This window comes from Harpia harpyja, chromosome 7 (assembly GCF_026419915.1).
Source record: "Harpia harpyja isolate bHarHar1 chromosome 7, bHarHar1 primary haplotype, whole genome shotgun sequence".
NCBI lineage: Eukaryota > Metazoa > Chordata > Aves > Accipitriformes > Accipitridae > Harpia > Harpia harpyja.
Genome location: NC_068946.1, coordinates 54483967 through 54503885, shown reverse-complemented (window position 1 = coordinate 54503885; position 19919 = coordinate 54483967).

Below are 19919 nucleotides of genomic sequence, written 5' to 3'. Positions count from 1 at the left end.
ATAAACTGTAGGCCAGTAAGACTTTTACAGAAGCTTAACGCATAGAAAATGTCCATCACTCCATGATTTGATCATAATGTAATGAACATTGGCTTTGTGCATGTGGGCCACAGGAGTTTATTATGACAATCAAGTGTAACCAACTGTAATAAAAATAAATGATATTATCTGACGTACTGTTTCCTAATGTGACATTTGCTATGTCTAAGATACGGCAAATATCAAGCTGCAGACTGAATCTTGAATTCCTGCATTCCTAAAGCAATGGGAGCTTTGGTGCACTTGGAAATCCCCTGTAAGATATGTCAATACCAGTCTCCTTAGTCAGTGTCATTCCTTGTGCAGAACAGATTTTTGCAGGATTAGTTGAAAAAAGTAATGCTGTAGAACACAGCATATTCCAAGTAATGCAAAAACTTGACTAAATATGATAATTAATTGTTCTTGCTGATAACAAGGTATCAGAACTTGTTGCAGAATAAAACTGTTGTAAGGTAGAAATATTAATGCCATTTCAATTCATGCCATGCTTTTCTGGTGTGTGTTGCTCTCCGTTTTGTACCTTTGGGCTTGTGCCTCGGAGATCTTTGTACCAGGCAACTCTGTGGGTTTCTCATGGGCTTCATAGCATTGTCATGATCTCAAATTGCTCGTTCTTTCATTGTAGATAACGCTAATGCTTAGAAAATAAGCAAATGCATTTTCTTTTTTTTTTTTTTTCTTTTTAAATTTTGTCTAGGAATTACAGAACCAGGATGCTTTAATTGATGTAGTGTTATTACTATACATTTTAGCTAAGGTTAATAAACCAGAAATTTAATAGATATATTAAAATGTCTGGGATAGTGGCGAAACATACTAGTGAGCTGGAACATTGACCTTACTGCACTTAAAGGCTGTGAGTCAGACTCCTGATGCCACAAGACAGAGTGAGAGTAGGAATGCATTTATGCATGTGTATGTGTGTATGTATGTAGTCTGGAAAGGTTTTTACTGCTCAGAATCTTTGTGCCTCCTGGTTCACTACGAGCTATTTCAGTCATTGGTTCAGCACATTCAATAACAAACTTAAGATCAAAAAAGATAGGTCTTTTCTAGTTTAAGTTTCTTTAAATTTATTTCCCTTGCAGTTTTATTTATTAGTGGTTAAAATATCAGTATCAATTGTTTTTAGCTGTTCACTTACAGTAATCAATAAAAATATATCAGACATGACGAAGACAGTATCCCTGGAATAATTAATCTCGCTTCTTTCTCAAATGAGTCTCTGGATTTTGGCCTCGATCCTGGTGTACCCAGAGGCATGTCTGTGTTGCTTTAGCAGAAGTGGCCAGAAGATGGTGAGTTTGTGAGTGCCGCAGAGCTCATGGTGCTCCTGGGGCACAGAGAGAGGGGCTCTGGCTATTCTGGCCCTCACAGCATTTGGACTAGGTCCTAACACCACCCCTTAATTCTGGCTTTGAAAGGTTTCTTCAAGAGTCAGGTGTGCATCTCTGCAATTCAGTTGCTGTAATGCTTTTGTTCCTCAGGCTAGCTCTTTAGTTTGGATTCAGGTTCATTATGTAAAGTGAAAATGATAAGTCAGTGACAGAAAGATAATGTCTGTTTAAGTCGAATCAAATGTGATTGGTTTGCATTTTTCTCATGAGAAATTTCAAACCAAAAGTGTGAGTTAAACATTGGAAGTTGCCTTTCTTCAAAAGGCTCTTTGCAAGGACAACTGGACTTCATCAGAATCATAGTTCTGATGGTAGCGCTTGCTGCTTCTCTAAGAAATTTTCCTCCTTGAACTGCTGAGTGTGTTTTCATGAATGAGGGTGACTGCTTGCTCTGCTTTGTGGCCTGAGTGTTACTTGTGGATCAGCAGGACCTGTGCATGGAGCTGGTCAGATGGGGACCGTTAGTATATATGTAGGCATAAAGGAATTTAAAATCAATGGGTATTGGTTCTAGCCACTTGTGGTGCTGCAGAATATGTTTTAAATTCTTACATGAAACTTAAACACCCTACATGGCATTGAACTCTCTAGTTAGACAAACTGTGGGTTGTCCAGATCTCTCTGACTTCAGTGCAACAAGTCACATGCTTATAATTAAGTTTATGGTTAGAATCAAGATGTAGATGCATCTGGGGCTTACAGAGAGTATAAACAGTTGCTGCAATAGTAATTTCCTTGCGCAAGGCAGTTTAGCTTTCCTGAATATTAAGTTCTCCTACTTAAAATGACATATTAAAATGACATATTCATGTATGAATTTATGTGTGGAAAAAGAAATTTAAAAAACCTCCAGAAAACAAAAGCATCTTTGGTCTCTTGTGGCTTTCTCATGTCAGTTTGAATTTTTTTCAAGAAGGAAAACTGGAAAAAAACAATAGCAAAGGTGAGACATGATAGAATAAAACTTCAAGCTGGATTTGAACATACATAAACAGTTTCAGTCAAGTATGCCCTAAAAAATTAAATTCAGAGGATATCACTGCTGGAGAAGAATCCAGGTAATTGCTAAATATATACCTTTGTTGCCTGCCTGACGTAATGAATAGTCACCCAGATAATAGTGGAGTCAAAGTTAACGGAGATTCTGTGTTATTATTTTAGTCTGAGATATAATAAGTATTTAAGAGGAAAATGCTTAAACTATTTGCTTGTTTCTGGCGCTGTTACATGAATTTCACAAGAAAAGCATCGAATGAACATAACAGACTACTGTTTTTATAACATGGCTATCAGTAATAGGCTAAAAATATGTCTTGTGATTGAAGTGTTAAGTGCTGAATTGATTATTTTTATTAGCATTCACAGCTATTGGGAGTCGATTTATTAAAAGCTCCATTGCAGTAGCAATCTGGAAACATTTACAAGGATGTGCACTTTTAATGGAATAGCTGAATTTCACTCAGGGCGAGCGGTAGGGATTATTGAACATCATTGATTATCTGCAGTTATTTTTCGGTATTTCAGAAAACAGGGAAATCCAAAGCATATGTGCTATTGGGTCCTGGGCTCTTTGTGGCAGAGATTTGAGGGGAGGTGGGGAAGGATATATATTGGCACAGCTGAAATTTGGTATTTTGGTACAGAAAATGGTCCAGATCTGCTACTCACGGGTTGGTTAGTGCTGAAGTGTGTCCCTGTGAGGAGCACTCTCTCCTGGCACGGCATGTGTGTGTGCTGTAACTCCATCGTACACTATCCAAGCGATTCTTGTAGTCTCCTTACAAAAACCTTTGCTTCTGTAAATCTCGTTCCTAAAGCTTTTTCCAGGCTACCCACGTAAGCTGTTAGCCCTGGCTCTGCACTCAGCATCTTGGCAGCTCATTTCATCAGCTGGGCCTTTATATGGTAGTTAGGTCACCATGTGTGAGAGAAGCCTTGCCATGTCATTGTGGGATTTCTCCATCTCTTCACGGTCCCAGTGCAGCGTTGAACAACTTATCTTAAAACCATGAGAGCTGGTATCAACTGCGTCCTCTCAGGTAGTCGTTAGTGGCTCCAGTCCTGGGAACGGTGTGAGCTAACTTGTCTGACTGTGCCCTGACTAGAACCAATTACAAAGTTGGTTACAAGGTCTTGTTCGTAAGGCAGTAATTAGCACAGCAGAGGCAAGCAATTTCCTAAACTACTTTTTAGCTGTTAGTCCCCTCCTTAGCTGAGTTGTTAGCTAAAAGCGTCCACGTGGCAGAATGGCAGGGGCTGGAGGGCTGGCAGGCTTCCTCCTGCAAGCCACTTAGCATGCACTCAAGTGAAGCATCACTCTGCATTAGGCTGTTTGTTCTACGGATGCTCAGAGTTTTAAGTGACATCTTCAGGCTGCACCAATTTAGCCGTATCTTGACCTGTGTCAACACGGCAAAATAACACTGCATAAGGAACAGGCCTTTTGCTTTTAATTTGGTTGCTGCTTGGTTGAGGCAAGTTCCAATTCCTTCTTCTTGCAAGGGGTCTAAGTGAATTTTGTGATTTCAACACTCAGTTAGAAAATCATTGGACTATGCAATATTATTTAGGAACAAAAAGGGTTTGTGAGTGGAAAGCAGGAAGAACCGCCTCTCTTCTCTCGTGTTGTCTTTTGCACAAGCAGATAGTTCTATGAAAGTCAGAGCAAATAGGAGACAGGAACAGGCCTTCTGTAACTATCTCTGAAAAATGCTTTTCAGTAGATATTCTATGCAACTAATAACATCGAGAAGATAATATAAATAAAGTAGGAAATTGCAAAAACTAAAAGAAAAGTAACAAATAATAAAATTAAGTCACTCAGCTGTTGTAGACAAATGTTTATTAATTAAAAAAGATTAAAAGTAGCCCGATACAGATGGAATCTAGCTCCAAAAGAGAACCTTCTAAGCAGAGATATTAAAGGAGAAATATGCACAGAAAATTTTGTATGTGAAGCAAAAGATATATGTTCTAGAAGCACTGTTAATTATTTTTATTTTTAAATTACTTATATATCATGCAGATGAAATATGGAAATAGTGTTGAACTTATACATAAATGTGGGTGCTTAAATGAAAAAAAAACCAAACGGTAATAGATGGTGTAAAGCTAATCTTTGGCCTCCACTAATGGAGGGGATGAGATAAAGATAAGATAGCAGAATCTCCTTTTGCAGTTATATCCATAGTGGAGAAGAATTTTCTATATGGGATTTCTAGACTGTTAGTGATATCTAATACTAATTTTAGAAGGCTCTGAGTATGATCCAGTGAGATGCTGATTTCTTAGTTATCACTGAAGTCTACTGGCACTTAGGCCATTGAGCTATCTGCGACTGTTCTTGATACCACCAAGAACCATTTGTCCTTAGCGAGCATCCAGTGCTACAGACTTGCATCTCGCTGTGGGCGAGGGCAAACGGGAGAGAAGGGACTAAGGAGGAAGTTGACCCCTTTACAGTTAATGAAGTAGCTTTGATATGGTCAACAGAATTCCCCTGAGGCATGTGAAAAAAGCAGCTTAGTTTTGCAAAGGAAGTGGATCAAAACCAAGCAATGATGTTTACAGTAAGTAAAACAGCAGAGCACAGAGCAATGTAATTACTGCCTTAGGACAGCATAAAAGAATATGTACAGCGCAAAATCTGCAAAACCATCAGGATTTACTAATGTGGGAGGAAGATAGCTTCCATGTATTCCTTTGTTAATCAAACGGATCATCTCCTGACCTCTAACTTATCTTGGAATCTTGTGATTTCTTATTTCTGTTTTTGTAAGGCTTTTGTAAACCCATCGCACCTAACAAAACTAAGGTTTTGTACATCTGAATGTGGCTCAGATGAAGCTTCCATGCACAGAGATAAATTGTAAAATGATCTTTTATCACACTTCTCTGGCTGGGATAACTCTGCAATGCTATGAGCCAGTTAAGGACAGACATAAGGATTTAGATTCAGGTGATTTATATGATGGCAAATTATGCTACTGCACTTTCTAATAATTTTGTATGCAGTGATTTTGAATTCAACATACATAAATGTGATATCTGTTTCACACCTGATTCATAAATACTCTGGTTTTGCATTTGTGAATCCTTCTTTCATATAGCTGTAGCATTGCCACTTTTGAGAACTTATCGCGGAAGCGGCACACGCAGAAGTGATAAGAGGAAACACTTTTTTTTTTTTTTTTTTAAATTTAATGCTCTATAGTTCATCAGCAGTAATGGCCAGTGTTAGTTTTTTACTAAACTGGTATTAGATACTAAATTCCTAGGAAGAGGAAACCAAAGAGTCCGACCAGAATTTGTGTAGTAGTTTTATATGGTGGAGTTTTGTGGGGGTTTTTGTTTTGGTTTGGTTTGGGTTTTTTTAACTTCTCCAAAGCCCTGTATGAGCCCTGTGAGGCTCCCTGTTCAGCACACCAGCTCCTAGGCATCCATTCCCCGATGTTTCTCTCCTTCTTTAGATGGTGAGGGAGCTGATGACTGTAATGCAGGGCTGTGGATTTCATCCCTGGAGTAAGGCATCCTAAAATAGATGTTCATTTTAGCAGTCCCGTATCACCACAGTTAAATCTCTTTGTGGTTCAGCTAAGTGTTGAAACCCTCTTAGGAAATGGAACTTGGGATCCTAATGCCTGTGTGTGCCTTCAACATTTTGCTGAATTTTACAGCTGAGAACACTAATCAAACTGAATTGTAGGCAGTACTGTCAGTTCTTCATATGTTTAAAATGAAGTTTTAGTAACTTTTCCATGAAGCTATGTATTAACAAATACTGGTGTAAAGGAAGCAAAGCAGTAAAAATTCCTTAAGCCTTGGATGAGATTCTAACCTGGGAATATTTCTAAATTTACCACATTGTGCTCATTCTGTATTTCAGCTGATAATAAATAAAAGAATAAAAGCTGTTTTGCAGTGTCTTTTTGCCACAGCTAAGGTTTGCCTGATCTAGCCAGAGCTAGCAAGTTAAAATACAATGGAAGGTAGGTTTGACCTGAAGTCTGGTTTCTTTTTCTGCAAAGCTAATTGTGAATTTTTGTTGTTGAACCTCTTGCACTCCCTTCTTTTGCTTTAAAATCCTGTATAGTATTTAAGCTTCCTAAGCACCCCATGGGGATATAATCAAAGAGAAAAGAAGCTTGGGAAAGAGCCAAGAGTGTTTCCCTTGCTGCTGTGTCACAGCCCCAGTCCTCCATTAGCAGGGAATTCAGTTCGAGAGTGGAATCCTTCGTTCTCCTTTTACCTTTAAGAGGACTTCTATCAATAATGATACATGAGAAAAGGTTTGATATAGACAATAATTTGTTCTTTAAAACTATGCAAATTAGGTTAAAAAAAAAAGTGCCTTTCTGGCAAAGATAATACTTTTAATGAGGTTTACTGATATAGAGTTTTATTCAAATGTGACCTTTGCAGAAACCAAAGTCTAGCAACACCCCCCCCCCCCTTAAATGCCACTTTATTATAGTGACGCCCACTAGTGTCGCTATATTTTTGGGTCTGTCAGCATTTCCATTATAAAACTTCAAGAATTTTTAATTTAACTCTGCTATAAAATATGTTCTGGATTGGAAGCATACCCTACATGTTCTCTGTTTAGGATCACATTTTAGTTCAAAGAAAAAATGTCTCTTTCTCTTCCTACCCCCCCTTAAACAGTATCTCTGATTGAATAGTTATTTCTCTGCTAGAAATAATTACTGATTCTACTACTGGACAAATAGCTTTGGAAGGAGTTCTGTGCTTTGAAAAAATTGAAGGCTTATGCAATCAGTTTTTAGTTACAGTTATGCTCTTTCTCTTGAGAAATAAAAATGCTGTTATGCTTCTTTCCAGAATCCTGTTCTTTGAATCTCTTCTGTTTGTGGCACCACATAGAAGGAAGAGTTTTATAGAGCTTCATCATTATCATGTAACCTTTGGATGTGGGGTTCAAAACAGGTGTGAAAATCTAGTTATTGCGCTTATAATTCCACTACCTGGTAATCTTAGGATGACACATTTCACTTAGCGCTTATGTTTACGGTCTTTTCAGATTACTTCTGTGAAGGAAAAGCAAGTAATTCATAAAGAATCAGTCTTTGCCAACTTTATCTTTCTGTTCTGCTCGGGAATTACCCACAAATAGGTTGTAGTTTGAATTGATTGTTCAAGGTTTTCTTCTTAGGCTTTCTATTCTTATACTATGGTTTGTGCAAAGTTTTTCTGTTCTCCATCTTTGTCATGTCTTTATATATCTGTATTATATAATCTATGTATACATATGTGCATGTATATATACACATACATATATACAGAATGTAAGTATATTTTTTTCAGGATGAATAGTTTATTTTCAGTGATGGTATCATGACCTTATTTTGTTCTGTGGCTCATGTGGATGCAACACCCTACAATAAGCTAATCACTATTAACTGATGTTATGATCCACTCTCAGCTGTGATCTTCCTTTACTTTTTAACATCGCTTAAAGTCTGTGGACTAGTTTCTGAATCTCAGTTTTAAGAAGGAATATCAACATAGGTATTTTTGTTGGTTTTTTTCATTCTGTGTTGTCTTATCAGTTTTAAAAGTAAAGTAGCCGATGTTCTAGTAGCTTGGTTGAACATTTACCTGCCCTATGAATAGTGTTCTAATAACTATCAACTTAGAAAAATAAAAATTGAATGTTATTTCATACCAGACACTCTGCCACAAAGCACAGTTGGCTGTTTCAAGCTGTATTGATATGTTTTTTTAACAAAGACTGAAATGCATCCTTCTTGAAAGACAGGGAGCCGTTCCAGACCCATTGTTACATACTTTTTTAAAAATTTCCTAAAATAAACCGGATTCATTTTCTTTCCCCTTCTGTTTTTCATGAATAAAGTTTCTGAATAAGTGATTTATTAGCAAACAGGATATGAAATACATGAAGAGATTCTTGTATGTTGCTGTATCATTTACTTTGAAATGTTAAGTATATCTGTATATAGTGAGCAGGTGTATTTTAATGTGTGTGTGTGTATATATGTATTTTTCCCCAAATTAGTTTTCCAGCAGCATGTGCTGATTAGAGAAATGGTAAGAGAATGTGATGATCACTGAAAAAAGTTTTATATAAAGAGATCATTTCAAGGGCAAGAGCAACTTTTAATGGCTCTCATCATGAAGCTTTGAGTGCACAGGGAGTTCAATAGTGGTTTTGCCTGAATAATGATCTCAGTGTGGAACTGATTGACTTGTATTTATAACCAATAAATTCTTACATTTTGATAGTTGATATAGGTGAGTAATCCTACTATGATAAGTCACTTCTTATCTTATAGTGTGTGTTTCTCTTTCAAAATGTGGATGTAGCTCCAATTAATACTAATTGGATTTATGGAAGAAAATACCCTTTAGTACTTTCGTGCTAGGTTGGTATAATGATGCTATAAGAGCTATGCATTGTGGAATATGGTCACTACGTACAGCATTGTCAATAATAGTCCCACTAAAAACTACCAGTTGTTCTCCTTTTTCTCATTGTTTATTAAATACATATATAGCAAAAATAAATGTTTTGTAGAGCAATCTTCTGTCAAACAGAGTATGGGGCCTGGTCGATCTTAGCCTTATAAATGCATGAGAAACTGTATTAAAATGCAAAAAAAAAAAAAAAAGAAGGAATAAGGTTTTAGGGAGTGTGCAGTACCAGCAAGTGCAGGTACATAAAGAACATTAGCTGTCCTAAAGGACGGTGTAAAGAGAATTACATGGAAAGCTGAATCTTTGAGTAACTGCTTACATGTGCACTTAGCTGTGAATAAGAGCTGATCAGCTGCAGAGTGGAAAGCTGCCACCTGTTTTGGATAGGAGTTGAAGTTGCAAGAGAAAAATAAAAGCCTATATATTTATATGGCTTACAGTTCCTGGTAGCTTATTAGTATCCTCTTTAAATGTCAAATGCAGACATTTGTATCTTTTGTTTTTCACAGAATACTGGCTTTCTTGGTTGTTGTCTTTATAGAAGAGATTAGTGTACATGTTTGTGTGTGGACTTAATGTCAATTAAAAGGTGTTTGTGACCAGCCGGGAAGCTGGATTTTCAGCAGAGTCAGCAAAAGAATGCTTTGCAGTTTGGTTTATAGTACTAAAATGTATAGTAGCAATTCTGGGGTCGTGGATGACACTAGGTATATGCAAAAATCTGTGCAGGCTTGTGAGCATGGAGATATGTGAACACGTCTGCATGATTTTGTAGTAAAATTCAGTCACGTTACATATGCATCAGCTTTCTGAGTTGTACCATACTTGTTTAGATTCTACCACCTTCTGAATTACAAAAAGCAAAAACCCAAATACGTTACCAAAATGTAAGTATTTATAGCTCTTATCTACTTTGTTATTGTGGAGGATGGTAATGCATCTTCTTTCTACAGCAAGTTACATATGCTGTATGCATCCGTAGGTGGTGTTCTTGTATATTCAGGGATCTGTCTATTAACTAATTTAGCATAAAATGATTTAGTTCTTCTGTTTATTTACAAAAGCCAAGCCAAACTTGGCTAAAGGTGTAATGGATATTTTTTAAAATCCTTTTTCCTCATTAGATAGTCAAGCTGGGAAATAGGTTGCCCAGAAATGTTGTGCAGTGCCTGGGAGGTTTTCAAGGCCTGACTAGTTAAAGCCCTCAGTAACTTGGTATGAGCTCTTAGCTGTGAACTCTTACCAAAATATTTTGCTCTGAGTGATTTCTGTATCACTCACAAAGAAACAGAGCAGTTCTGACTCTGCGTTTGAACACAAGGTATTAGAAATGTTAGGTAGGCTGTGAATTCCTTATTCTCCTGTTCCTTTCCTCCTTTCCTTCTTTCTCATCCCTATCTACAGTAAAATTCACAAAGAGCATAGGACTTTACTGTAGCCTCTGTCTCATCTCAGAATTAACCTCCAATTAGAAAGCTTACTCTTCATTCAGTAGCTAATGAGAGTGGTCAATGGAACCCACAAATTTCCTCAATGAGGTATAATAGAAATATGCGCTCTACATCCCATAGTTAGAGCCACATCTAATGTCAAGGGAAACTAGTTAACATGTAGGTTCTGCATTTCTGGATTTGAAGACCGTGACTGTCATAAACATACTGAAATCGTCACCCTCATCACAGCAAAGCTGCTAATATTCTGATTCCTTTTCTCTGTATCACTGTATACTTTTGCTGGATGCTTACAGACTCTTAAAGATTTTGGGTTTAGCAATGCGTAAGGCCCATTTTAAATGCTTATTTTTCAGTCTTCTGCCAGGCACCTTCCCTCAACACCTAAATTTTGAGTTTGTAGGTTTTCTGTTTGTGCTTCTTTCCTAGGCCAAGTAAAAGAATGGTTGTTACAAATAATCTGTATGTGGGAGTTGGGTATTGTGCTGCGTTTAAAATTAAATTTCAACACTTTACTGGACATGTACTAGCATGAGAAAAATACTTGAATGTCGAAATCAGATATGATCCTGGGAAAAATTTATTTTCTGTCTATAAATGCACAGGGTGTAAACAGCTGGGCTAGATGCAGTGAGGCTTTCTCCGAGTAATACCCAGTGCCAACAGTGGCAACTGCCAGTACTGGAGAATAAAGGTCCATCCTTGGGATGTACTTCTCGAACAGCAAAAATGTTATTGCATACTAGGAAGCACACCTATACACACATACATTGTGCTAGTTTCTTCTTGTCCTCCAGAAAACTAATTTTGAAGACAAAGGGAAGGATCTAAATTGTTTATGAGCTCTTCTGCTTATTGGTTCAGTATTGATATTTACTCACCTGTAGATGTGAAAAGCCTGCTGTTTTGCAAGCAGTATTTGTTTTAAGGATGGTGAGAACTCTGAGAGTCGAAGCTTAACCAGTTGAATGCTGACATAGCAGTAGGAAACCTATAAAAGCATTAAGTCCACACAATTATTGTGTAATTTAGGAAAATACAAAATTTGGAAATATGCATGCTAAGGACGCTGGAAGTTTTGCTTGCCCTAAAAGTTAGGCAGAGTTTTTTTCTTTTATTCTGTGTATAGGTATGATTATTGGCAACAGTAGTTCACTGATCTATGTGAATACCAAATTTTCTGGAGATATTCAAGCACTTCTGTAATGTGGTAGATGAATTAGATTTTTTTCTAAACCTTATGGTGAGATTCCAATCTAGAGTTACCTGCACGATCTTTCTTCAATTGCATTGAAATAAATTGACAATACATTAATAGATAGATGCTTTAAAAGATGCTTACTTATATATTTTATCAATGCAGAGGATTTTAAATTTTTTTTTTCATCTGGCTATAAATGACCTCTTCCAAAATACAAGTAGCGGCAAAAATGAATAAAAAATATTAAATATTGCTGAATTTAACCTTAAAATACAAGTAATAAAATCCCTACTAGGTCATTATAGAACATAGAAAAAACAGGAAATCTGATATTCTGGACCAACTGATGAGATTCTATCAAGGGTAAATGAGATGAATACTGATATAAATCTCAAATAGTGGCCCTAGAGTCACTAGAGTTATTTTGTCTTCACTCTGAATTAGATGCAACCTGTATCTGCCCTACAGGGTAACATTTTAATTAGAGTTTTGTCTTTGAGATTACTTTAATTTTTGTCTGCCAGAATGCAGAGGACGAGTAAACCTGCTTTAGTTGACAACTGGCCTAATCCAGGCAGTACTAGAGTAGATCATGAACGGAGAATGAGAGAAAGCTCATGTCAGAGGGCTCTGCATTTAATGATCCTATTCTAGCAGAGATGGCCACCATTAAGTTTAAATTCTTTTGGCTCTCATATAATTATTAGTATTTAATATGTTGTTTTTCTTGTTGCTTGAATAAACAAATGTTTCCCACTTAAGAAACTAGTTGCTGTTCATATTTCATATGAGAATCTATAGATTTTTTTTTTTTTAAACTCAAAACGTTTTCCTACATTACTTCCAGGTTGTAAAGAATTTATCCCAAGGCTTTCATGGAATTGTATTACTGATGTATCTTTTAAGAAAAACGTTTTCTTAGCAAATTTTAAAGAAAACATCGCTTCAGTATACCATGCGTTTTTCACGTCGCATACTTCATTTCCCGCAATCATTTGGTGTTGGAAAAGGTTAGTATGTGGGGGGATAATGCCCACCAACAACCCTAAAGTCTTTCTTGCTTTTTTGGGGAGGTTCCCAGCTAATCTTAAATCGGAGATGTGGAGGCACACAGGTGCAATGAGAACTCATCCACGTAACCCCCTTTCTAGGCGAGACAGTACCACTGGATGGGGACGGCTGCCTCTGATGACTGATCTGCTTGGACTGAAAAGCAGCCAGTGGTTCAGTGCTGAACGTCTCTCTTCCTCACTGCCTTCACAACAACATCTGTATTAACCCACATGAAAATAATTTTCTCACTAAAGAGCTTAGAATCAAAAAGTCTGCTGCTACTTGCAGTGACCTTTAAGCATCTTGTGAAAGGAGCATGAAATGTGACTTCTGCTAACCAGCATGCCCCCTCCTGCAAGTCCTTGTCTGGCAGGGCTGCTCCCCAGGGATCCTCTCCAGTGCACTAAGATTTTTTCCTTTCTTCATATCATTTGTTCTAACGTTCATATCCTTAAATGTACAGGGGAGCTATAAAAGTATATTGTTTACCTTGTCACATCTTTAGTATTTGGTGTGCTCTTATTGTCCTCCAGCATTTTCACAAAGGGCTGCCTCCTTCATAGCTCCAGAAGTAGTTCATGCAGAGAGAATTATTCTTATTAATTGTTAATTATTCTTGGTTATTGTTCTTGGGTTTGGGCTGCTCTGGTGGTAGAGGAGAAGACCCAGTTTCCACTGCTGGAGTGTTGAATGTTGTTACTGTTTTAAAGAAAAGCTGCTGCTGAGAAGCCAGTCTTTCTAGTTGACAGTCACCTGTAGCGCTTTGCCATCCCGAGATCTGAAGGGCACTTCTCTGGAGCTCTCTATTCCTACTAGTATGAACTTTGTCTGTATTGAGTAGTCTTCTGCAAATAAATATGGTGTGCTATGCTTAGCAACGTTACAAATAGAAGTATGGTGTCAGGACAGTAACGTTTGGTTCTTTGTTTTATGCCTAATTACGTTATGTGCCTTTAAGATAAGTGGGTAAAGTAGAAATCCCTGGAAGGAAAAGGGGAGATTTATTTTGTACAGGGAGCAATTAAACATGCTTAGACAGGGAAGCTTCCAGAGATGGAAATATTGGCCATTAAAAGAAGTTTCACTATGAAAAACTGATGTATTCTGCAAAATAAACATGTAAAACTCAGTTTAAAGCTATTTTCTTTTTGATACAGAATCTTGCAAAAGTCTCAGATTATAAAGGCAAAATGTTATTGTAGCTGCTCTGATGATGTGATTTAATGAATTCAGTCACTATGAGGAAGAAATACGTTTCCATGATTAGTTGAGTAATGGCCTGATGCTATTTGCAGTGGTGGGATATTTGGGTTTGGCTCTCCAATTTCATCATAAACTCTTAACCGCCAACAGTCACAGGGCTGATGCCATGTGGAACGCACTGGAGTCAGTGGGAGTTTGGGGCACGCGTGCAGTACATGTTTGGGTCTAGTGCACTGATATCTGCATGAGCTCTGCTTCTTATTAACTTGTAGTTTAGAGATACTGAACTTTTAAATAAAACAAAACTTACTACTAAGTGCACTCCATACATTAGCTTTACGAACACTCATTTTGAATAATTTTGCAGTCCCTTTGGTGCCAACATCTTTGTTTAACTAACACTCTGTATTATTGCTTTCAAAAATGTTCTTGTGAAAGTGCCTTGTGTTGCTGTTGTAGCTTAAAAGTGCCATTATTTAACACCTTTCTGTGGCTGACTTTTCTCTATAATTTGTGCAGATTTGCATTCTAGTTGCAAATATTTCACGATTGTAAACAGCACAGAGGATCTTAGCTAGCAGTAATGGCATGGAGCTGCACAGAGACCATATGTAAAAACACGGTGGGGGATGGCAGTGTTTGAGAATTGGTGACAGTTCATTTTTTTTAAACTTCAATTTATAATAAAACCACACCAAAAACTGGGGACTGTACTGTAGGAAAAAGCCAGTATGGGAATGGTCAGAATAATGTAATAGTGGATTTCTCCCTTCCTTTCTTGTGATCTAGTGAAAATTCTCTGAGGGGAAGTTTCCAGCAGGGATAGAGACATGTGCTAAGCCTCACCCCCGCTCCCCTTTGAGTACTTATCAGAAAAGAGCAATCTGAGGTATGAATATTTGAGGGTAGTGCTTTGTAAGTAAGTCTTGTGACTTTTAATTTATGGTATAAACATGCCAGAATAAAAATCTACAGATTCATGTCTTCATGTTTTGAAAAATCCGGATGAAATATCAACAAGAAATAGCATGGGTTTTTAAAACTGTACTGCTTGTTATGAAATATGTTACTATTTTTTGGTGGTTATTTTCCTCACAATTATAGTGGAAGCAAAAATAGATACATACTTCAATAATTTGGAATCCATAGATGCTTTTAGTTCTAGCATCGTGAATACAATATAAATGGAACTCGTTTTCTTTTTTTAGGTAGATACAGCTGCAGTTGCTTTTAGATATTCAAAGGCACTAACCTCTGTAAATGACATTTAAGGAATATGTCTAAAAATGCATACTGGAGTCTTGTAAACCAGGAACGAATTTCAGATGTCATCTAACAGATGAAAATGCTGTATATGAAGCAACTGTAAAGCTTGCAATAAGAAACTGGTTTTTAAAGCTAAACAGCTGAGGGCAGCTGCTCTGATATTATACTAGATATAAAGATTTAACTACTACTGCTATGAAAAATCTTGTATTAATTGTAGCAGACCAGAACTTTTTTTTTTTTTAAACATGCTCCTTCCTTTTGAGGAGCAACAATCCGAACTTTGAAACACACGTATTTTATGTGAGGATTTTGGTGGTACCAAAAGAACCCACGCTGGATTTGTTCTGCTTGTTGCAACCTATTCAGGAAGGCTGAAGAGGCAAATGAGCTGTTGGATCTCGTGCAGGGAGGTTGGTGCTGAGTTGTGAAGGCCAGGAGGGTTTATTCTTGCAGCTGGTTACAGCAGAAGTATCTTTGAGGACTTTTTGCCCTGGTTACAAGGGCTCAGGGAGAAACTTTGCAGAGTTACTCCATTGGCTCTGTGACAGCTGGGAAACTCCCTCGTCCTGAGGTTATTCCTTGTGAATCTTGTTCTGCTAGCTTCAGTGCCTCTTTATGTGGCTGTGACAGTATGAAGCACCTAGATTGGAGAACTGGATTCACAATTTCAATGTCTTTGTTCTGCAAAATACGTACATAAGAATAGATAATGGATAAGATATGGAGACCTACATGCTTGAGTCCCGGTCTAAAAAGGAGCAAATTAATGGAAAAAATGAGTTAAGAATATTTTTATTTGCATAATTTCCATTAATAAAACCTTCTTTTATCCTAAGAAAATGGAGCGTTAGCTACATTTTGAACGGGGGATATTAAAAGCAGCCTGTTTTTTCACTGCAGTCTGACAGGAAGCGGCAAGTGATTGCAGAGCAGAAAACTGTGCTACAACAAACACATTCCAGCCATTCCTTCACCCACCATTCTCCTGCCCCGAGTTAAGGGGAGGCACAGGAAGGGAAAGTGCCAGGGAAGCTTACATCATGGCAGGTTTTGCAGCAAAAAGTGAATAAATGCACACAACGCGTTGTCAAATGTGCATTTTGTGTTGTTCTGTGAAGCTCGGGATGTTTATCCTCATTTTGTAAATTAGCCTCTGGAGCAGCCTTCAGGCCTAGAAGGGCTGCAAATGCTGGCTCCGTACCAGGCTGAGAAAATTAATGCCTTGCTTCAGATGCAAACATCTTTCTACTCTTGGCTAAGGCAATATAGGCAGAGGGGGCTAAAACGCAATCCGGGATAAGACAGCATCTTTTGTTCCCGGGTTGTTTTTCATGGAGAAGAATGGGATCCTGCAGAAGTCTTTCAGCTGGCCGTATCATGGAGCCAGCCAGGAAAGCGGGGAAGGCGCTCCCAGAGTCACGTCATTTAACCCGAGGCTGTATATACAACCGTTGGACTCCATGGCCACAGAAAGCCATAGTAAAAGCCATCGCAGTGCTTCATTCTATGGCCACAGAGAACTGCTGTTCTAATGGGCTGCAGTCTGGCTTTTCATGCTCTTTTTGGTGATTGTCTGCAAAGACTCAGGTTTTGACAAATAACTTTCTCCTACAACAGGCCATAGGTGCGTGTTGCGTTTTCCGTGTGTTCTAGAACGTGTGCGTTCTAGGTGCGTTTTCCAATTTTGTGCCTAATTGAGACTCCTAATACTTAGGTACAAGTAGTGATGCGCAAATCAGGAATTCCCAAATATGGCTTCTTGCCTTTGTCTGTCTCTAATCTTATTAAAAACCTACAGTTTCCAGATTTGATGGTGAGAAGGAATCCCAGGGGCTGTTACAACGCAGTATCTTTCACATGATTTTAAGTGAATTAATGAAAAGATTGTTACGTATGCCATATGCTAACTTTTTTTTTAGTGCAAATGGACATAGCTCAGTGTAGATATTTGCCTTTTATCAAAGATGGGGGCAGGAGATGTCTATTTATTTATCTACTTCTGCAGTTTTTCATAATTTCTTGAGATCAGTTTGAAGCTTTCCAGTTTTCTCTGGCAAGATGTATGTCTGCTTATGGATTAAATGAATTAGCTTAATGTGGAATTTAATAATTTCTTAGTTTTAATCTATGTTTTTAAGCATTCTTCCTTATTTTAAAGGGTTATCTTTAAAAACTTATTTTGGCTTTATTTTTCTTTTCAAGTTATATCTTCCCCAAAGTGTTGCTCCTTGTCTCAGTTGACCTGTACCTGAGCAGAACGATGCTCTGTTGGGTGACTACTCCTGTTGTCATCTGTGAGGAAAGTTTAAACATTTTAATATGTGGCATCATTCCCACAGCTGTCATTGCTGTCTGCAAGTTTATTCTCAGCACAGTGTGAAGCTTTCAGCCATGCAGAAGGGCAACACTTTCACTTAAATTGCTAAGACATGAGTTTTATATTCAGTTTTCTCCTGAGCATAATAGAACTTGTTACCAGGTCCTCTTATCTCCTCAAATTTAAGATTGGTGTTCACTGTTGAGTGAATTCTGGGCCAGTCTTCTTAGAGGCCTGCATGAATATGCTTTTTTATAACTCTGAAAAGATTTTCTGGTTAGAAAATTGTTGCATGTAGATAACGAACTATTGAAGGCCAGTCACCTAAAAATATAAATGTTTTCTTCTTAACACAGAAAGCTTGTGTTACCACATAGACTAATCTAATTCTGAGGGACAAAGAAGAATGCTTCTTTGTCGCTCTAAAACAGAGCACTTCCTTATGTATCCTTATGTACTAATCGCAATCTGGTTGCACTTACCTTCTGTAAACAGGACATGGCTCCAGTTATTTATCTATGGTTTATGCACACAAATGTATGTGCACATGCACCCATGTGCTTGCACATGTATATATACACCACATCAATACGAATAATCTTCTGAAGTTATACTGATGCATGCAGTTACAGAATGCATTTGGGAATGTAACTTAAAGTGGGGAATACTGTTGGAAACTGGGAATTATCTGAAAGTATCATCTGGGATATCAAAAACCTGTGGCTCCACAGACATAAAAAGATTTGGTGAAGGAGTAACCCACTTAAGAAAAATATGAAAATAATTGGCAGTAGAACAAACAACAATGCACTGAGTAAAGAATAGGAAAGAGGAAGTAAATGGCAGTGAATACCAGATGAGAACATTTGTAGGGAAAGTCAGAGGCATCAGTGGCATATTGTGAGTTCCCAGGTTTTACGGCTGCGGTGACAGCAGCAGCAGTTCTGGACTTCCCAGACCGTATGGTCCAGCTTCCCACACCAGTGTGGTTCCTTCCTGTTCTGTTTTTCAGCTCTTTAAATCAGGGCTCAAATCTCTCTCTCCATCCTTTGAATTATACTGCATTTACTTAAGCTCATTCTCTCCAAACCACCTGTGATGGTTCCTGCTCTGCATCTTGGGCCAGCCATGTACACGTGCTTGTGGGCTCTCAAATGTCAGAGCCTAGAACTGCTCTTGCTGCTGCTGGGGGGATATTTCACTTTGAACTGCAGAGAAGGGAGAAATATTTAATAAATACCTAGGTATCTGAAGCAAAAAAGAGATGTATAGTTGTTGGTGCAGAAATTCCAGAAAAAAATTAGTAAGACAGCCATGAAAATATTGCATGAGAGAGAAATGAGGCTCAGGTAGCTAAAGTTTTCATTGTCTGAAAGAAGCTTGAGCTGTGGTTTTATGAACTTGTGTATCAGCCATTATCAGCTCACAGGAGGGCTTTTCAGCCTTGCTTGTTTGGGCATAAAAAGTTCCAAGAGCAGAAGGTGAAAATTAGTGGACGTATAAAACCGGTTCTTCCAGCCTTAGACTGATGTGAAAAGAGTATCAGACCATGGCAGGTTCAAAAAAGGGTTACTTTTCTATTCCAAGGAACAGTAATTTCATTGAAGTTATTTTTTCCCCACCAGGCAGGAGTTCTCCATTTTCAAGGCACCCCAGCCACCACGTAAGGTAGCGTGGATGCTTCCAGTCTCGCTAAAGTTAATGCAAAATACAGATGCCTGACTGATGCAAATGCCTCGGTCTGGGTGGAACAGCTGGAGGAACGAGCAGAACAGGACCTGTTTCTTGCAGACTCTGACCTGCATTTCTTATATAATTCCTGCTTTGCCTCTCTACAGAGATCCCTCGCCAGTTCCAAGTTGGTCTCCTTGCTAATTCCCAAGTTAAATATTTGTTCGTGAATGGTTGCAGAACTAACAAGTTTCCTGGATCCTTTCCATCTCGTGTTTGGAGCTGACATCACCATCTTCTTCCGTGAATTACTCCTCCTCAGAGGCTGACCTCCGACACCAGATTGAGTGCTGTCTTCTAGCATTTAAGAACACTGTCTTGTGTTTCTGGAAGGATTCACACAGGCAGAAGACAAGACTTCTTTGATTTCAGAGATCCCTCAGTCATTTGCCATTTGTTGTCCTTTAGAATTTTAAGAAAAACATTTTGAGTGTGCTGGACACACATTGTTTGTATATTGAGTCTGCTGTATCTGGAATCTCTATTTCTGTCCCAGAGATTTGTGACCTCTTTGGCTGTGTATTTTTTTCTCTGGGTTTTTTTTGTTGTTTGTTTTTTTTTTTTCCTCCTTCTTAGTGTTCAAATGAATCTGGTGAAGGATGCATCCCTTTCATTCCATATTTGTGGAATAAGGAACTGATCTGTCTTAGTGATTTGCTTTTATGGTAACTCCTATATCCTACTAAAACCAAAGCAACATTTTCCATTTTCTTTCCATTGCTTAGAATTGCACAATTTATATTTATTGCTCAGTTACTCAGGGAGAATAAGTAACCAGTTCCTAAAAGGGCAGAAAGGAT